General features: G+C 35.3%; 1 pseudogene; it reads left to right on the top strand.

The window, feature by feature from the left end:
* Nucleotides 1–20,493, top strand: part of LOC149022668 (cytochrome P450 94A2-like) — a 67,198-nt pseudogene that overhangs the window by 19,121 nt on the left and 27,584 nt on the right.

Raw genomic sequence — 20,493 nt, 5'->3', positions numbered from 1 at the left:
CTATCTTTTTACTTATTATGACTTGATCTTTATTCATAATATTATGGATTCGTTATAATTTTGTTGAATTTTAGTTCTTATACAAACGTTCATCACCAATATTTCTTTGGTGTAAAATTTCTATTTTAATTTCATGTTTTTTATTTCTAGGTTTCGGACATGAGTAATTCATATGTATAAGGATCAAATCCCATAGATGTGGGACTTTTATATTTTATTCCTTTTATAAGATCATACCACGGTTTCTTCTTTTTTGTCAATGTTTCTGCCAAATATATCACATATTTTTGTCTTTGATTTTTAAACTTATTTCTTAATTGTTCTTTTTGTACTCGTATTGGTTGGTTTAATAGAAATTGCTAACTTATCAAGATAGTTCCGGTTTCTATTGGAAGAGTTAATCCTTGTTCAACATATGTTTGTGGAGTTCTATAATATTCACATTGTTTTGTAATATTCAAGTACGCAAATACTTCTTTTATTTGTGAAAAATTATTACAATTATGCAGATGAATATTACTATTTATCTACTACTTCCTTCATTATATCGTTTATAAAGGCGTAGAAAATTTACTGAGTTCGAGTAATTTACTAGCCAAGTGAGCGTGAATAGTGAATGTGCGTGCTGGTCGTGATCAATAGTTGTATATCCTCTCGGTCTCCTTCGTGTTAAGCTTCTTATCTTGGCCGTGCAGTTATACTATTGATGCGTTCGGGGTGGTTTTCCGTGGTCTTCTGGTATTGTTGGTATTTCGTTTGGCGCAACCGCCTCGGGGCTCCTCTTTTCGGGCCGGACTTATGCCGCTCGCTCTCGTTCGATAATGACTTTCCTTTTGGGCTGGGGTGCATTCCTGTTGAACCATAACTTCTTTGGTCTCGTTCCTTCTTTCCGGTGCGTGGTGCTCCGCCCGACATACATATATATATATATATATATATATATAATCCTTGGCTAACAAACAAAAAAGTTTTGCCCAGGCCAAAAAGCCGTATCGCGCTAGGCGCTCACCTTTTTTGGCTTCTTCAATTATCCACTTATTGGAATTCCTTCTAATGGCAACTTCCCTATCCCCGATTACAACATCATCACCGAGAATAGCGATTCTACAGCACGAAATCGGATGCCAGGTTTCACCTGCCGCTAGCCACACAACAAAGTGGTGGGACAAAGTGAATAAAGGCCAAGAGGAATACAACCCTAAAGGTTTCCCAGTCACAAAACACAAGTCCCGATTACGGTCAACCCAAGGGGGACTGAGAGGAAGGCCGAGAAGAGGAGTATACCGGTATAACCATTTTTTTAGATCTTTTCGGAATTTCATATAATAACACAATATATTAAATAACTTGAGGGATTTAATGGCGGAGATTAATGATGTTAGTTTGGTTGGTACCCATACTGCATTAATGGGATGCAACATTAGTTTATAGTCCACTAAAAGGACCCACACATCAAAAATTATATTTAAAAAAAAAAAAAAAAACCCACTCCCATTGCTAGCAATCCCCTTTCACCTTTTATTACGGGCATCAACTATTGTTGGAAACCACCTACCACCACCACTAGTGTAAACCACCCTCTGGTTACTCCCATAAAAGTTTGAAACCCAGCAGAGATTTGCATCATTACCACTATCCACTCTTATAATTTCAAACGGGTTGAAGATTCACATTATACCCAACATACTCATTCTCTCGGCCACTGATTGAGACCTAGTAATATTTGTTGGTTTTTCATTTTCTTTTCTACCCTTGACTTTCTTTATTTTTCCTTGTTGAATAGAGTTATTTCATGATTGCATGCCTACAAATAAGAAATGATTCTTTAACAAATTAGAACGCTATGGGATCTGGTAAAAGTTTGAAGATTTAGAGTTGATATAGTAGTTGCAGAGCGAGATACGCGATTATATGATTTGGCAGTGAACAAAACCTTAAATTACAAGAGTGTTATGGCATGATTTGCAGAGAAATAGTAGGGGTATCCCATTCGTTTTCCTCGGTTTCTAACCTTACGACCAAGCTTGGGGCTTTTCTTTGGTGGCAGTTTTTTATTTTTTTTTTAATTTTTGAGAGTTGGGAAATGGGGTTGTTTTTTGGTTTTCAAGGATGGGACGGTGGTGGGTGATTTTTGGGTTGATGAAAGAGAAAGATGGGTAAGGAAGAATCCCTTTATCCACCAACATGAAGGTTGGAATAGGTAAAGGTATTTTAATTAAATTGCATTTGTCAAATACTTAAGGGTATTTTGGTCTTTATATGCTTCAAGGGGTAATTTTGTCCTATTAAATTTTTTTGGGGGCCCTTATCAACTAAGTCTCAAATTGGAATCTTATCCTGTCCATTTCTGGCATGGAAATGGACCATTCATTTTTTATGGATGAACGACATATGCCCAAGATTAGATCTAAGGTTGAGAATAAATTAAAATGAAAAAAAAAAAATTCCTCCAAATCTCAACCCTAATATTTAACCTTGGACGTGTGTCACTCATCCATTAAGAAAGGTGCAACTCACAACTAAATTACTTCAGGGGGAAGGTGAGTCAACTTTTGCCAGCATTGTTTGTTTGTATATTCTTTTTTGATGACTTAAAGGTTTAGTAGTTTTAGAAGGTATGGGTGTTTTGAAAAGTGAAATGTAACTATCCTCCCTCAGTTTGTGCTTTTATAATAGTAGTATGATAGATGAATGGAAACTTCATAATATAAGGTCCACACTCGTAGTGGATCTGTTTACATCAAACTCATGAAGTAGAATAAATGAACTAGTGTTCATTACAATAGAAAGACAATCCACTTTCAAACACTGAAATTAGTAACTACATGATGATGGTAATAAAATCTGATCTTCCTTGATATCTCCAAGTGTGGTTGACACAGTCTTCTAGAGATTATCCCCATGCAAGGCAACTACTACTTCTGGAATATGTCCCATGTAAGCTGTTCATATGTAATTACACAATTGTTCATATGAGCGACATCCTTGAACTGTAACATTGTGCCAACATGACACCAGAATGGGGTGATCCCAAATATTAAGTGCTCCCCTCTCCCTTTTTTTGCTTTACCTTCTTCAGAGATTGATCCTTTTAGGCCCACTATCCTGTTTCTTCCATGTTTCTTTGCTCATACAAATAGTCGCAGTTCTCTTTATTGTCATTTATAAGAAGCTATAATGCCAAGATAAATGATTGGAAGCACGAAGGTTTGGAAAATTTGGGGGGTTTCATTTACTGATGTGTCTGGAATATATTCATGTAAGCAAAGAAATCCAGCCTTATCCTAAGTGGAATCATCATGTAATGATAATTTTGACCCTTGTTTTTTTTTTCCTTTCCTTCTATTTTTTCAGAAAACTTCTCACTTTTGTTGGTGTCCTGAATGTAATGATGTGGCATTTTGCTTGGGGCAAGTGATTCCACGTGATTTTGGTTAAAGTGATGACTCTCTAATTGTATATATTTTCAATGTCATGTTCATTTGATGCAATAGGGCTCAGACCTCTCTTTGACGGTTTCAAGTATTCTTTTTCATGCATTCTATTGATTTCTTACTTGTTTGTTAGGGTTTAAAGTCCCAAGACAGAGCCTATGGAGGTTCATTCCGAGTTGGCAAGCTGTGTCAGCAAATAGACAACCCTCTGCTGGTCATTTTATGTCCAACCAACAAAGTCTTGGCATCCAGCTTGCTCAGCTCAGCCGTGATGCATCTGCAGCTGTAAGTGTTTGTTAATCATTTCATGGGTTAGGTTTTCAGACATATGGACCTGAAAGATTGTGTATTCTTCCCCCCAAATACAAAGAAAATGGAAGGAAATGAAAAAGACAAAAGAACAAACTGTCTGGTAGACAAAGGACCTTGAAATGATCCGGTGTCATTGGTCTACAGGATGCAGCCCGCATAAACACACAACGAAAGAATGTGGAAGTTGAATCAGTTGGGGGTTGCTGGAAAATCTGATTCCCAAAGAGTAAATAAGTATTTTCGTCTTTAGGTATATTTTAAATCTCTTCCTAAGGATCGAACATCCCTGTTGGAAGGAGGTGCAATGCAGTGGGAACCTCAGTTCTCTTTCTTTCCCATGGCCTATTCTCTTTATGTGTTCATGAGAATGCTGCTTTTTTCTGATTCTTGCAACTAGATTTCTTTTAATCCTATTATTTTCTTTACCCTCATAACAGTCCTACTTGTCCTATTCTATGGGAAGTGGAGGTGTGAAGTAGGAGACTTGAATCCAAGACCACCTAGTAGTAATGGGCTTCAACATGCCGCATCCTAATTATAAACTAAAACTGTTTTAACTAGTTTGAACATGTTGTTTTGTTACTGCAGTTTTTGGAAGGGCAGCAAGATGAAACAGATGGTGATCTTGATTTCCGAGCAATCGAAAATGGCTTTGTGAGTTCAAATAGAATTTGTATAACTTTTATACTTCCACCTTTTTGTCATCCAACTATCTTGAATTTCCTGTACAACAGGTTGCAATTACTCCTCTATCATTATCATCAACTGTTGTGTCAGAAACTCAAGCATCTGGTTCTGAGTGGATTGCTACGGTTGTTGCCGGTTGCAAATAAGGCCTCTTGGATTGATGTACTTGGTTAATTCGGTGTACATTTGGAAGTGGTTTACCCTCCCTTTTTCTTTTATCAGTTTAACATGCAAATTTATTCTGATTTCTGTTGCCCTTTCTTTGCCTTCTTTCCCCTGCTGTTCTTCTTATCTTATCCTGTGTGTATCTGAAGTGCATGTTTTGCTGTTTATTTACATGTTGGGTATGATGCAGTATCTCCAGTTGGTGAGTCGGTCATCTCTTGTTTACCTGATACTGACAAATGTTTGGTTCAGTAGGAACCAAGTGTGGTTCTTGATTGGTTTAGTTCTTATGTGGTGAGAAGGTTTGTTTGTAGCTTTGAATGAATTCTGTAGCAGGGTCTACATTTTCCCCTTCCTCCAACACCCCCAGGGGGTTGCAAGTTTCTTACTGGAGGCAGGAATGAAATATTTTACATCTGTCCTCTCTCGTCTTTTAAACTCCACTTTTGTTTTATTTTTCATTTTTGGACAACTGGTTGTAAGTTGTAATATGAGAACAAGGTACCAAAATAGTCTCTGTGTAGGGCAATTGCCCCCTGAACTCTGCTTGTGTGGAAACCTTTGGCATCAGGTTCACATTTCTTTTTGGAGACCGTTTGGAATATATGTTTTGATGGTCTGCCCCTTAGGCCTTGGCTATCGAATCAAGTAGTTGGGTAGTGTTGCCTATGAAGAACACCCTCTGAATGAATTGGTTTGGTTTTGCTCTGTATGACTGGGCTCATGATCTACCAAGTGGATGGTTGGTTTAATGTATTGATATCAATACTCAGTGGCATCTGAAGGGTTTCCAGTTCATGATTTCGTTCTCTTTAGCGCACTCTGCAGATCTTTGCTTAGCCTTAAAACCACAGTCGGAGCTCAACCTTATTCGGCTCTGCCCAGATTAGCTTCACTCTGATTAGGTTGGACCTTACTTGAACACGAGCTTCTTGTGGCCTGTTCTCAAATGCTTCCTACTATGTTTTAATTGATGGAATTATCCTTGTTTCAAATCAATTCACTACCAAAATAATTTGAAAAAAAAAAAATGACACTTCTTTTGTTGTGATATCTCTTTGAAAGAATGATTGAGATACATAACGAATTGCTGTTAAAAGAAGAATTTACTCTGTTACCAACAATTGAGATACATAAGAAATTTCAACTGAGATACATAAGAATGACTCCGTTTCTTATCAAAAAATGTTTCAAAATATATTGAGTTTATTTTTATCCTCTTGTAGGTATAACGTTCTATATTAGTTTACTATTACAGTCTTGTTTACTGACTATAGTCAAAATATAGTGAATTGAAAAGTAAAACAAAGTGTACTTACTGTACTGACATGTAAAGATATATGTTAAAAGTCCAGTTTAAAGGTATTCGTTAAATGAAGGTAAATTGTAGGGGAAATTTGGGTTAAAATGTCATTTTAAATGTAAAGTAAGGTTGGGGAATTGTGGAATGGTGATAAGAATAGGAAATCATCCTAGACTATAAATGCAATGGGGGGTGAGGAATTTTAAAGACAAGAATGTTATCCACAATTTCTAATTCTCCCTCTTAATTTCATCTTCTTCTCTGATCTCTTGTGTTCTAATTTGTTATTCTTCCTCTCTAAAATTTCTTCTCGGCCAAATTTCTTCAATTCTTTCCAATAATTCATATCTTAAATTTAGAGTCTTGATGGTCTCTCTAGAAGATAATAAGATGAAAAAGAAGCTCATGAATATCATTTACTTAATTTACTTTAGTTTCCACAATTTTTGGATACTTTCTGTTGGTCCTTTAAACCATCAAATCAATCTACAAATAAGACTTTTCCGAAATAACGATTGGGATTGAACCTATATGTGTATATTCAAAATTCATTTCATTAATGATTTCATATTGAATAAATTATCCATGCAAAGTTATAACATACGATGTGTAACTGTCTGTTAGACATGACTTATGAGTTTGGTTAACTGAACTCTCAAATGCTTCAGCTGCTTTCCTTGGACTGAGTCAACTTTTTAATAATCTTATTGTATCTTATCAAAATTGTCAGGCAAAAATAGTGATTTTTATTTCAACCATTCATATTTGAACAACATTTTAACTTTTGTGGAATTCAATGTGTATATGGAGGAGAACTGAACCATCTAAATCTCAGAAACGAGTGGGAACCACAGCAGAGAAGGAACAAGGCAGATGGAAAGAAAGAGAAATTGGAGAAAGTAGAAAACTATAATTTCTTGCCTTCTTTTCGTAGTTACATATCTATTTATAAGAATAATATCGAATGAGTAATTCATTATGGAACGGGATCATCCCCTCTATGACAACTAAATTTTGTTAGGATTTCAACGATGGAAATTGTCAAGAAATCCTAGAAATTCTGGTCTTTGTCCCTTTCTAGATGTCTGAGTTGGCTCCACATGTTGTACCTGGTTTTCCCTGTTGGCATCTAACTCCAACTCACCAGCCGTCAAGGTTAGGTCCTCGTCACAAGAAATGTTCAAGTTTCAACTTTGAATTGGTTTGGGAAATAATTAGTAGTGTTTTCTGGGTGAGCATCATCTAGATAAAATAACAATGTATTATCTTCATGAACAATAGCCAATGGGCAGAATAAGCAGTAAAGAGAGCCCAATGAGCAGAAATAGCAGCAAAAGGAGCCGTCTCGGAAAAAGAACTAACGAAACACTTTTCTAAAACCCATTGAAAAATCAAAGAAAGAAGAATTTTTGCATTAATGATTTCTGGGATTTATAGAAAAATTAATATTTCTGTTATTTTCGACCATCTACTTCATCAATTTCTTCCAATATCTCATATCTTAAATAAGAGTCTCTTGTTGTTTTTTTTTTTCTGAAAATTGAACAGTTAGGAAGTTGATGAATATCGTTCCCTTTGAATTTCTTCAATTGACTACAAACTTAGAATACTTCTATTTCAGATCACTAAAATCACCTGATCTGACTACAGGAACTTCACAAGTGAAAGACCATACATGTAAGTCTAAATTGCATTTCCTTATGATTTCATGCAAAAAGAATTATGCATGCCTAAATTAGAATACATGATACGTGAGTGTTAGCGTGAGTATGAATTTGTTTCTTAATTATCAAGCGTTTCAACCGGTTAAATCTAACTGTATTGACCCATTTGAACCTTTATTATATTTATCAAAACTCTTAGGCAAAAACAACGGCCCATATGAGGTACCTGAATCTTTTGACCAAATGATGAATTAAATGTGATCCCAGTTGTCATCATTATCAATTGAACTCTCCTCAATGATCGGAGAGAAATTAGCCTAGTTATCTCTAATATTCCAATCAATTGATTTACAACTTTTTTTTCTTTTTTCTTCTTTTTCCAATCAATTGATGTTTTGATCATAGAAGGTAAAAAAGAATGGTTCTACTTATTGGGTTGTCACTGATTCTTGCTTCAAATTTATCTTTTTGATTAAGGTTTAGGGTTAAAGTCAATTCTAACAAAGTTGAAATAAAAATCTCAACCTATGCATAACCCTGTTAGTCTCAACTTAGGTCATGTTTTGCAAGATTAGGTTGGAGATTGGCCGTCTTTCCGCCGGTTCTTAAAAATTAGAGTTATCAAACTGCCCTAGGCATTTGTTCACGACTGGCTGTCATTTCATGGCATCTTTCCCATGGCATCTTTTCCAATAAACAACAATTCTATTTTTAGTACAATTTAAGTATACATGGTCTAAGATTGGAGAAGGGTTACTTATTATTATGATTATCTTTTATTATTATTATTATTATTATTTTAATCTAGACTGGTATCCCAGAAATTTAAACTATTTAAGTAGTTTGAGCATGTTGTTATGTAACGGCAGTCTTTGTTTTTGGAGAGGGAGCAAGATAAAATGGATGATGATCTTGATTTCCGAGCAATTGAAAGGGGCTTTGTGAGTTCAAATTCAATTTGTATAACATTTATACTTGATCTTCTTGTTATCCAACCGATTTGAATTTCCTGTACAACAGGTTGCAATTACACCTCTGTCATTATCATCAAATGTTGTATACTTGTATCTGAAGCGCATGTTTCGCTGTTTATTTACATATTGGGTATGATGTAATATCTCCATTTGTTCGGCCGGTCATCTCTTGTTTACCTGATGCTGACAAATTTTTGGTTCAGTAGGAACCAAGTGTGGTTCTTGATTGGTTTAGTTCTGATGAGGTGAGAAGGTTTGTTTGTAGCTTTGGATGAATTCTGTATCAGCCTCTACATTTTCCCCTTCCTCTAAACCCCCCTTGCGTTGACATTTATGTTGTAATATTTTTAGTTTTGTTGCTAGTAGCAACTCTTCCATCTTCTAAACTCCACTTCTATTTTATATTTTAGAGTTTTTTTTTACGTGTAGGTCTTCTTAGAGGACGTGTAGGTCCCCTTAGAGGACTATAAACTAATGTTGAGTCTCTTTAATGTAATACATTACGTGTGATTCTCAATTAGACTAACACCCTTTGTTGCTGTTAAATATATTCAAATTTCAAATGTGATGGGACCAAAATATCACTTAAGTTATTTAATACATTGTGTTAATAAATTATTTTAAAAAGAGATAATTGGTCATTAAGCGTTAATTATATGGTTAAAAAATATGTACATTTCAAAAAAGAAAAAAAATATAATAACACAATGTATTAAATAACTTCAGGGGCATTTTGGTCCCTCCACTTTTAAAGTTGAATGAATATATTTAACGTGATTAATGGTGTTAGTTTGGTTGAGACTCACCATGTAATATACTGTACTAAAGGGACCCAACATTAATTTGTAGTCCACTAAGATGACCCACACGTTAAAAACTATATTAAAAAAAAAAACCCCACCCCCATTGCTAGTAAACCCCTTTATTACGGGCACCCACTATTGTTGGAAACCACCTACCACCACCACTAGAGTAAACCACCCTCCGGTTACTCCTATAACAGTTTGAAACCCAGCAGAGATTTGCATAATTTCCCACCATATGTATTCTTACAATTTCAAGCGAGTTGAAGAATCACATTATACCCAACATACTCATTCTCTCGGCCACTGATTGAGACCCAATAATATTTGTTGTTTTCATTTTCTTTTCTATCCTCGACTTTCTTTATGTCTCCTTGTTGAATAGAGTGATTTCATGATTGCATGCCTACAAATAAGAAAGGATTCTTTAACAAATTAGAACGCTATGGGATCTGGTAAAAGTTGAAGATTTAGAGTTGATATAGTAGTTGTAGAGCGAGATATGGCATGATTTGGCAGTGAACAGAACCCTAAATTACAAGAGGGTTATGGCATGATTTGTAGAGAAACAATAAGGGTTTCCCCCCTTTTTCCTAGGTTTCTAACCTTACGATCAGCTTGGGGCTTTTCTTTGGTGGCAGTTTTGTTATTTTTATTTTTATTTTTGAGGGTTGGGAACCCGGATTTGTTTTTTCATTTTCAAGGATGGGACGGTGGTGGGTGATTTTTAGGTGGATGAAAGAAAAAGATGGGTAAGGAAGAATCCATTTATCCACCAACATGAAGGTTGGAATGGGTAAAGGTATTTTAATTGAACTGTATTTGTCAAATACTTTAGGGGTATTTTGGTCTTTACATGATTTAAGGGGTAATTTTGTCCTATTAAATTAAAATTTTTTTTTGGGTCATCATCAACCAAGTCTTAAATTGAATTCTTATCCTGTCCATTTTTGGCATGGAAATGGACCATCCATTTTTGTATGGATGAACGACATATGTCGAACTGAAATGCAAGGGTCTCCACTAATTCAAATGGTACGAAGATATTTTCATTTCCAAAGTCTTGACCAGAGATGATGCAAATTCATCTTTCTGGAAAGAAAAAGTTATCAAATGATTATCAACAATGTTTTATGAGAAATTGAAACAACGTTTGAGAAATGACCATAACAATGAAATCTCTTACAATAGCCTTACTTACAGTAATATCATTAGTCTTATACATGAGGAAGCATTTGTCTTGTGTACAAACATGAGACTATGTAAATAAATACATAAAGAATCCAAGGTTTATAGCAAGGAGTTAGGAGGATTTTGTGAACAATTTGGGTTCACCCCGATAAAATCCATTAAACCTCACAAATTTCGTAGGTATAGAGACAAGTATAATGAAAAATATAAGTCTTCTGAACCCTACTACAAATCCATAAATACAACTCCAACAACAAATACCGTAAAAATACACCACCAACAAAAAATAAAGAACATTCCAAACCAAATGAACTAAAAAGAACATTTATTGCAAAATGTTTCAAATGCAACAAAGTTGGTCACCTATTAGCCAAATATTGTTGCATGCCACAAAAAGGTCAATCTGATTATTGATGATGAGAAGATTTGGAGTTCAATCCTCCATTTCTTCGCTAAACCAGATAGTTCATCTGATTCCGAACATGAAATCAATAACATCAATATGGATTTTAGTAGTCTTTCAGACGACTCTGAAGCTATTCTCTTCACACGTCCCTGCGAGGAATCAAGAATATGTGAATGTTCTACAAATACTATAAATATAATTAGGAATGAAACTATTCCAAGTTCATTTCTTGAATTTGTTGATCAAATATAGAATCCAGAATTAAAGAAACAATATCTTGAACAAGTTAAAGAATCTTTAATTCCTAAACCTATTCCCACACAACATTCCAATTACAATCTTAACAATATTTGCAATCGGTTTAAACCATCTTCATCAACAGCATCTCTCTGAAACAATGATTTACAAATTCATGCTCTTGAGACATTGACCAATGATCTCAGAAGAGAAGCTACCCAAATAAAGTGGGAGTTAAACCTTCTCCACGATCAACTCCCCAAAATTTCCACACAAACAAATACCAACAATGCTGACAATTCCCTGATCATTTTGTCCCTAACAATGCTGAACAATTCCCTGATCATTTTGTCTCTAACCAGGACTTTACCCAATTAATCAATAGCATCCACTTCCAACAATGGCATGTTTGAGTTCATCTTGTCATTAATGATTCCTTTACCCTGTCTACCGTTACCTTGGTCGACACTGGTGCAACCTCTAATTGCATCAAAGAAGGACTGGTCCCTACCCAATACTATGAAAAGAATACCCATAGACTTTCTGGTGCCAATGGCCAAAGTCTAGGTGTCAATTACAAGTTGTCAAATGTTTGCATTTACAACAATCAAATACGTCTCCGACAGGTTTTTATTCTTGTCAAGGATATCATTACCAATGTCATCTTTGGGCAGTCATTTCTTGAGATGATTAAACCCTTTACGGTGATTAATACAGGAATAACAACCAATACCCTTGGTAGAGAATCTCCCTTGAATCTTTTGAAAAATCCCAAATACAACCCATTAGGGCCTGTTTGGTTATTTGAGTTTGGAGATTTCAAATATCTAGATATTTCAAATCTATGGAGTCATAATTTATAAAATTAACTGTTTGGTTAACCCAATATGTGAAATGAAATATGTGGATTCATCTGTGATTTTTGTGAATTTGCAAATGTTTAGCTTTTCTGTATTAGGTATGAAATCTCTGGATTTCACTCCATACCCATAAATCTACAGATTCATGTTTCTAGTGTAAAAAGATGAATCTCTAGATTTAATGAATCTAGAGACTTTTACAACTAAACGGGTATAAATCTCACATTCATGAATCCAGAGATTTCAAATCTCTAGATTCATGTAACCAAACAGGCCCTTAACCATTTAAAAGAAATTGCTTTTTCAACAATACTCAAATTCAAAATCATTATCCATCTTTTTTCACTTTTTTGCAACATTGCATCACATTATTTTGCCTAATTTTCACAAAGGCATACATCATTGCATCATTACATCCCTGACTCTTTTCAGGAATTCTAACCATTACGCAGCGGATAAACACCATAGAACAGTAGAGAGGAAATAATCAATCAAACACACACCACAAGGGTTTTACTTGGTTCGGTTAGAGACCTACATCCAAGGATGAGATATGCTCTCACCAAGCTTATGCAATTGAAGAATATCAAAGAAGGTGGTTACAACACTATGAAATCTACCCAACAAGAGCCCAAGCATGAGACAAGAAAAGGATTAATGAAACAAGAACGAAAGCACTTGTTTACAGCTGAGTTCCAATCCTTTTCTTCAAGGCAACCGAACCACCAAACACCAGGGATTCTCTCAAGCCTTCGGAAGCAAGCAAGCTTCAACAATCATACTTTATCAGTCTTGTATCTAGCAGCTTCAAGCACAGCCACCAGCAACCATTCGGTTCTTCAAGTAACCAGAAACCGAAACCAGAGAGGAGAGGAGAGGAGAGAAAGAAGAAAGAGAGGAGAGCGAGTATGCTTGATCGTGAATGAAGTGATAAAGCCCTAACCCCTAATTCTTGTATACAAATAGAGATAGTAAAATGACTATCATACCCCTTAAACAAATCAACAAGTCAAAGCCAATCCCAAAACCTATGGAAAGACTAAAATACCCCTGTACTCATTACAACACCAACAATCCATCATGGCAACACCCAAGGCCCCCTCTTCCAATATCATCATTAAATCCAAAGCTTCATATGGCACTCAGTTTTCCCAGGCTACACCTGTAGTCAAAACCAATACCCAAGCCATTGTGGCTTCTAACAAGCCTTATTCACACATTGTAGTTGGTGCCAACTCCACAACAATATCCAAACCAACAGGAACTACTTCCGTGGTCCCTGAAACAATATAGAACTGAGTAGCCACTCGGTCCCAAACCAAGACCGTCCAATCTTCCAGCTAAAACCAATACTTCACCAAATATTGTACTGATTGAAGCAACCTACAACTTGACTCTCCATCATTAAATTTTATGATCATGAAGCACTTCACGATTCACAGAAGACAAAAGAAGGCCTGCAATGCACGAAAGTCTGGTGTAAAGAGGCTATCAACAATTTCATCAATAAAAATGATATGGAGGAAGGCGATAAAAAATGTTTGGTTACTCTTTCAATTAGCCTTCAATCGTACATGAATAAAAGGTCAAAGAATGCCAAATAATCACCTTCAACAATTACGTCTAGTTCCCAGGACTTGAAGATGGGAAATAGTTAGCCATGACGACATCAACGAATGACCCGTAAGCCGTGGCGACAATACCGGCACCCTTTTACCCAGGAAAAAGTATGGGTTACCGTTACTATTCCAGCATCGAATAGTTTGATGAGTCCTATCAGTAAAAGGACAACTTGTTCATCATTCTAGTTTAAGAATGGTCCAACCAATACCCGGCTTGGTCAAATTAGATAAACCAATCCAGTCAAAACTCGGCTCAGCCTAATTGGGTTAATCATTTTGAACCAGCCCAATAGGGAAAACAGTGTTTCTGACACATGGAATGCCCTGAAATGGTTCATCAATCATTTCTGTATCTAACGATGCAAATCAATTATCCTCTCAACAATGCAAATCAAGGGCCAAGATCAAATCAAGGCCATGACATCGTTTCAATCAATGCCTCAACAATTTATCTCTGAGGACGAGATTCAAGCTTCCAATTGGACGGCTATGAGCAAAGGTTCCTGACAAGACAAGTTACAACAAGACAAGTTACTATTCATGAATAGTAACCTTTTTTTTTCCAAGAAGATTACAAACTTATCCAAGAATATCTTTGCGATGCGATCAAAACCATCCATCAAGATTTGATGCGATCAAGACCATCGAACATGATTTCAAGATTAAAAGGATATCCCATCATTGCCTATCCATTTTCAAAAAGAAAAAGAAAAAAAAGAGCCAATCATCACTTTGCAACAAAATTTGTGGACCCCTGCCATTTGCGTGGTCCCCACAAAGAATCATTGCAAGCTCAACTAACAATTTGAAGGGTCAAGATTGTTTCACCGAATTAAACAGTCATCCTCAATAAAGCCTTTCTTTCCTCTATAAGTGAGAGTGCTCTTATATATATATATATATATATATATATATATATATATATATATATATATATATATATATATATATATATATATATATATATATATATATTTTTTTATATATATATATATATATATATTGTTCCTTTAATAGCCCACACTCATTTCTCTCTCTCTCTCTCTCTCCTCTCTCCTTACATTCTCAAACGAATGAGTGTCCTTTATTTGTTATCCCCTCCTCCTATTTCACTCTTTATTAATTTTTTCGATAAAAGGATCATTAGAGGATCCCGTCACTTCAAACAAGGAACAAAGTCAACTCAAACACTGCAACAACAGTTGCCCATATACACCCAGTCATACTATTTCCAAAAAAATTATTTCCACCAAATCCTTAGAGAGAAAAGATTAATTGCAACGACCTATCTTCCCAGCGGGATGACTTAAAGCTCCAATTGATCTTGAGACTCATCCCTCACCATGTTTTGGGTCGGCCCCACCTCCTCATTACCAATTTTTGTTGGTGCTTTGGGCCCAACTGAAGCAGCTGTCTCCTCAACAGATTGTGATTGAATCAAAATCCTATTCCTCAAAGAACCTAGGTCTTTAGAATTCCTCCACAATTATGTATTTCTAGGCACCACAGCTTCCTTAGAGGACGCATTCGAATTCAAACTATGAGATTCAAAATCCTTCATTTGCTCCGCACTTGGAGTCTTTCTCTCAACCAACACCTCATTTGAATTTGAATTTTGACATTCAAATTCATCCACCACTTTATTATTATAATTATAATTATTATTATTAGTAACATTATTATTGTTATTTATTTTCTCTTTCATTATTTATAATCCCCTTCACCAACCCTATAAATGTCCCTCTCCTCTTAGACTTAGGTTACACTTTCTTTTCTATTTAGTTTTTGTAGGCTTTCTACACTTTCTTTTCTCTTTATTTTGTTTAGATTTTCTCTAGTTCTTTGATTGCTGATGGATTTCTAGTTTTTAGATTTAGCGTTTAGGTTTAATTTTTCTATGTAATGCATTAAGTATTCAAGTTGTTTAGTTTCCTTTATGCAAGCATATTTTCTTTATTTCAATCAATGTAATTTCAATTTCAATTCCAAGTTCAAGTTTCAAGTTTTAATATGATTCATTTTTCTTTGGGTCTAGCAAGTATAGATTTAGATCATTCCAGATCTGGTTGTTAGGGTTGGCTGAGATTCGAATTTGATCGTTCAATGTTTTCTTTTGTTATTTAAGATTAAAAAAAATGCAAGTAGATTCCGTTAATAATCTTCTCTCCCCCTTCATTCCTACTTTTGTCTACCCCTTTTTGTTCATAACTTTTGTTTTTGGTAAACACTTTATATTCTTAACTTAGGATTTATTTTTTAGCGTTTATTTATTGTTTTTGTTTCCCCTAGTCCTTATCAAAGATGCCTACATTCGAGCCTCTCTTTGGTTAAGATTCATTTTTTATTTATTGCATTGTTTTGTTTTGTTTTTCTTTTATTATTTACTTTCTACATTTTCTTTCTTTTATATCCGTTTCCCCGTTCAGTGGACTATAAGCTATGACAAAGGGTAAACGATCAAAGTTATCTTAGTTGCACCCCCCTTCCCTCGATTCAGAGCTAACACTTGGACCAACTCCCTTTCTTTAATTAATTTTCTTTTGTAATCAATTATTCATGTCTTTATTTATTAGATGATAAATGGTTAGGTTAGGTCTATTTTTCTTTTTACTTCGAATTTGATCGTGTGAGATGCATGTGTTAGGATCACATATTTAGATTCATTAATTTAGTTTAATTAATTAGTTAAAAACTTGAATATTCTCACTTTCGCATTACCATTAAGAGGGTTAAGTTAAAGTGGTATAATTGCTTGAGATCGACCCACGGTTTTTATTTGCGGTAGCTTTAGTTGGCTGCCGCCAGTGGTCAAAATTTCACCATGCTTACAAAAAAGATCCAACGGTTGGGAATAAAAATGTGGGGGTATGAATATAAATACAATTTTTTTTTAATCTTCAAAGGTTTTCTATTTTTGAAATTTACACAATCAAACCTCGATTCCTTTCTCTCCATCTTCTTGGATGCTTCGCCGTCGATAATCCCTAATTTTTACTTCCATTTATTCAAGCTTTTGACAAGTGAATCAGAGATTCGTGATCCCTTAGTCATCCATGATGAAAATTTGATGGCACAAACCCATTAATGACCTCTTACCCCCCCCCCAAAAAAAAAAAAAAAAAAAAAAAAAATCCATTAATGGCCTTGGATCTATGAATCCGGTTTTTAAGGCTTTATGATCATATACATCATAAAATTTAATCCACTTTTTCATTGTTTCCTATCTATCTCTCTTGCTGTTGTTTGTTTAAAAAAAATTTGTAGTCTTCCTTTTCTCCAGTGTAAAATTGAGGTCATGACCAGTAGTTTCTATTGTGCACAAGTTAGGAGGAATGCCTAGGAGTCCCTTCAACATGAGATGCTATTGGTGTCTGATGACAGAGTTAGACCACAAGAAGAATGAATCCTTGATTCTGGGTGTTCCCACCATATATGTGCCTTAATCGTGAGTGGTTCCATATTTATGAATCTTTTTGAAGTAGAAATCTGTTGATAGGGAATAATTCTCCTTGTAATACAATGGGGAAGAGAAATATTAGAATTAGGATGCATGATGGTATTATTAGAACTCTAATTGATGTCTGTCATATTCCTGAGTTGAAGAATAATCTTTTCATTAGTTTTGGCACTTTTGACATAAAAGGGTGCAAATACACAGCTAAAAGTGGAGTCAGGAAGGTTGGTAATTTGTATGTCTTGCAGGGTACTACAATCATTGGATCCGTTGCAGCTGGTCCATTAGTTTATAATTTAAATACTACAAATTATGGCACATGAGATTAGGCCATTATGAGTGAAAAAGAGATGGCTACATTGAGAAAAAGGGGTCTATTGTATGGTTAGAGTACAGGAACGATGGAGTTATGTGAGTATTGTGTGTTCAAAAAGTAGAAGAGAGTTAGTTTTGGTATTGCAATTCACAGGACCAAAGGAACTCTGGACTACATTCATTTAGATTTGTGGGGCCACCCAAGGTTCCTTCAAAGGGAGTTGGTGTTAGGTATTTATTTATCTTTATTGATTATTATTCTAGGAAGGTCTAGGTCTACTAATTGAAGCACAAAAATGAAGTATTTGTTACTTTCAAAGCAATGGAATATTTTGATTGAGAGGTAGATTGTGAAACAAATTAAGAAATTGAGAACAAACAATGGCCTAGAAGACTACAATGAGTCTTGCAGGACTGAGGGAATAGCAAGACATTATATAGTTGTGAATACGCCACAGCAAAATAGAGTTGCAAAGCGTATGAAGATAACCTTTTTAGAAAAGGCAAGGTGCATGTTGTCAAATGCAAGATTGGGCAAGGAGTTTTGGGTGGCAGCAGTAAACATAGCAGCATGGTTGGTGAATAGGTCTCCCTTGCACAACCATTGAGTTCAAAAATCCAGAGGTATGATTAGGTAAATCTACTGATTATAGTAATTTAGAAGTTTTTGGATGTCCTACTTATGCACAAGTAAATGATGGAAAGTTGGAACCTAGGGCTAAGAAGTGTATTTTCCTTGGGTATGGATTTGGAGTTAAGGGATTCAGGTTATGGTGTCTTGATCCACATAATCCTAAATTTATTATTAGCAAAGATGTGAATTTTTATGAGTCCACTATGTTGAATCCTAAAAAAGAAACCCATGTTCATAGTGATAAAAGTTAGAAAAATTCTTGGAAGAAAGTGGAGTTTGAAGTGGATGATCCATTTTCAAAGAAAGTACAATCAACTTCAATTTAGCCACCCACTCTTACTAAAGAAGAAGGTGCTCCAGGGAATCAAGAAAAACATAAATACAATATTGCCAAAAACATGCCATAAAGGAACATTAAGCCACCACAAAAAAATGGGTATGCTGAAATTGTTGCTTATATATTGTCTATTGCAGATACAATAAATAATAGTGAACCTACAACATATTCATAAGCTATTTCTTCATTCGATTCTTCAAAGTGGTTGTTGATCATGAATGAGGAGATTGAGTCTCTTTATAAAAAGCAGACATGAGAATTTGTCCAAATGCCTAAAGGGGAAAAGATTGTTGGTTGCAAATGGGTCTACAAGAGGAAATAATCCACCACAAACGATAGAGATGCTAGATACAAGGTATGATTGGTTGCAAAAAGCTACAATCAGGTACAAGGTGATGATACTTTCACCTATTGTTAAGCATAGTTCCATTTGTGTTTTGCTTACTTTTGTTGCTATGCATAATTTGGAGTTAGAGCAATTTAATATGAAAATTGCATGAACTAGAAGAACAGATTTATATGCATCAGCCTAAGGGTTTTACTGTAGAAGGAAAGGAGGACTAAGTTTGCTTGTTGAAAAAGTCCCTATATGGTTTAAAACAGTCTCCTAGACAATGGTATAAGAGGTTTAATTGATTATGTCATGGCTACTTTGGGTTATAGTATTTGCAAGTATGACTATTGTGAATACTTCAGAAGACCTTTGGATGGTTCATTCATATATTTGCTATTATATGTTGATAATATGTTAATTGTTGCTAAAGATATAGATGAGATCATCAAGTTGAAGCAATAACTAAGCACTGAATTTGAGATGAAAGACTTGGGGGAAGCAAAAAAGATTCTTGGTATGGAAATCAAGAGGGATAGAAAGGCAGATAAGCTATGGCTATCTCAACAAATATGCATGGAGAAGATGTTGGAGCATTTTGGCATGAAAAATGCAAAACCTATTAGTACTCCAATTGCATCTCATTTTAGGCTATTAGCTACTCTATCACCTCAAACATATGAAGAGGTGAGCTATATGTCACGTGTTCCATATACTCTAGTGCATTTGGTTTCATTATATATGCTATGGTGTGCACTCAACCTGACATTTCCAAGTAATTAGTGTAATGAATAGATACTTATCATATCTAGGTAAAACTCATTGGGAAGCAGCGAAATAGATACTCAGGTATTTGAAGGGGACCTAGGGTGTGTGTTTGGAATTGGGAGGAATGGTGACAAGTTGATAGGTTATGTTGACTCAGATTATGCAGGTGATCTTGAAAAGGAAGGTCACTCACAAGGTATGTGTTGCTTTGGGAGGTTGTGCAATCAATTAAAATGCTACTTTATAGGCTACAATTGCATTATCTACTATAGAAGCAGAGTATATGATGGTGACTGAAGCAGTTAAAGAAGATATTAGGTGTAGAGGCTTATTTGGAGATTTTACCATGGTTTAAGAGGTGACTGTTGTCCATTATGATAACCAAAGTTCTATTACTTAAATAGAGATCAAATGTATCATGAGAGGACGAAGCACATTGATGCTTAGTATCACTATGTCAGAGAGGTAGTTGCTGAAGGCAATATCCAAGTATTGAAGATTGGTACTAAAGACAATCCAGCTAATATGTTGACAAAGCCATTATGTACTAGCGTTCAAGCATTGCTTGGACTTGATTGGAGTTGGTTGCAATTAGAGCTTAGCCATTGAAGAGCCCTTTTGGAGACTATGAAGACTATTCAATTTTGTGGGAGAATTTAGGTCAAGGTGGATATTTGTTATGTTTTGACTTGAATTTTTATACCTGATTTGGAAGATGAATCCGCACAGACATATTTTGGTTGCTGACCTGAATGACCAGTTTGCAGAGATTTGTGGAGGGGGTGCGGGGGTGGAGTCCCTGTAGTATGGTATGACCCGATTGATGGGTCGACCCGTTTACCCAATTGGAGTGTATATATATGTATATGTTCGCCTACCATTATTGAGAGGTTTTGGATTTTCAATTAGGGTTTTGGATGAGAATTCTTGTAACGCTGTTCTTGGTGATTGGTTGTAAAATCTTCTTCTGTTTTTTCTTCTATATAATGAGAGGAA

This window comes from Hakea prostrata, chromosome 3 (genome assembly GCF_041222555.1).
Source record: "Hakea prostrata isolate BN-2017 chromosome 3, UWA_Hpros_2, whole genome shotgun sequence".
NCBI lineage: Eukaryota > Viridiplantae > Streptophyta > Magnoliopsida > Proteales > Proteaceae > Hakea > Hakea prostrata.
This window is presented reverse-complemented; position numbering and strand designations above follow the sequence as displayed.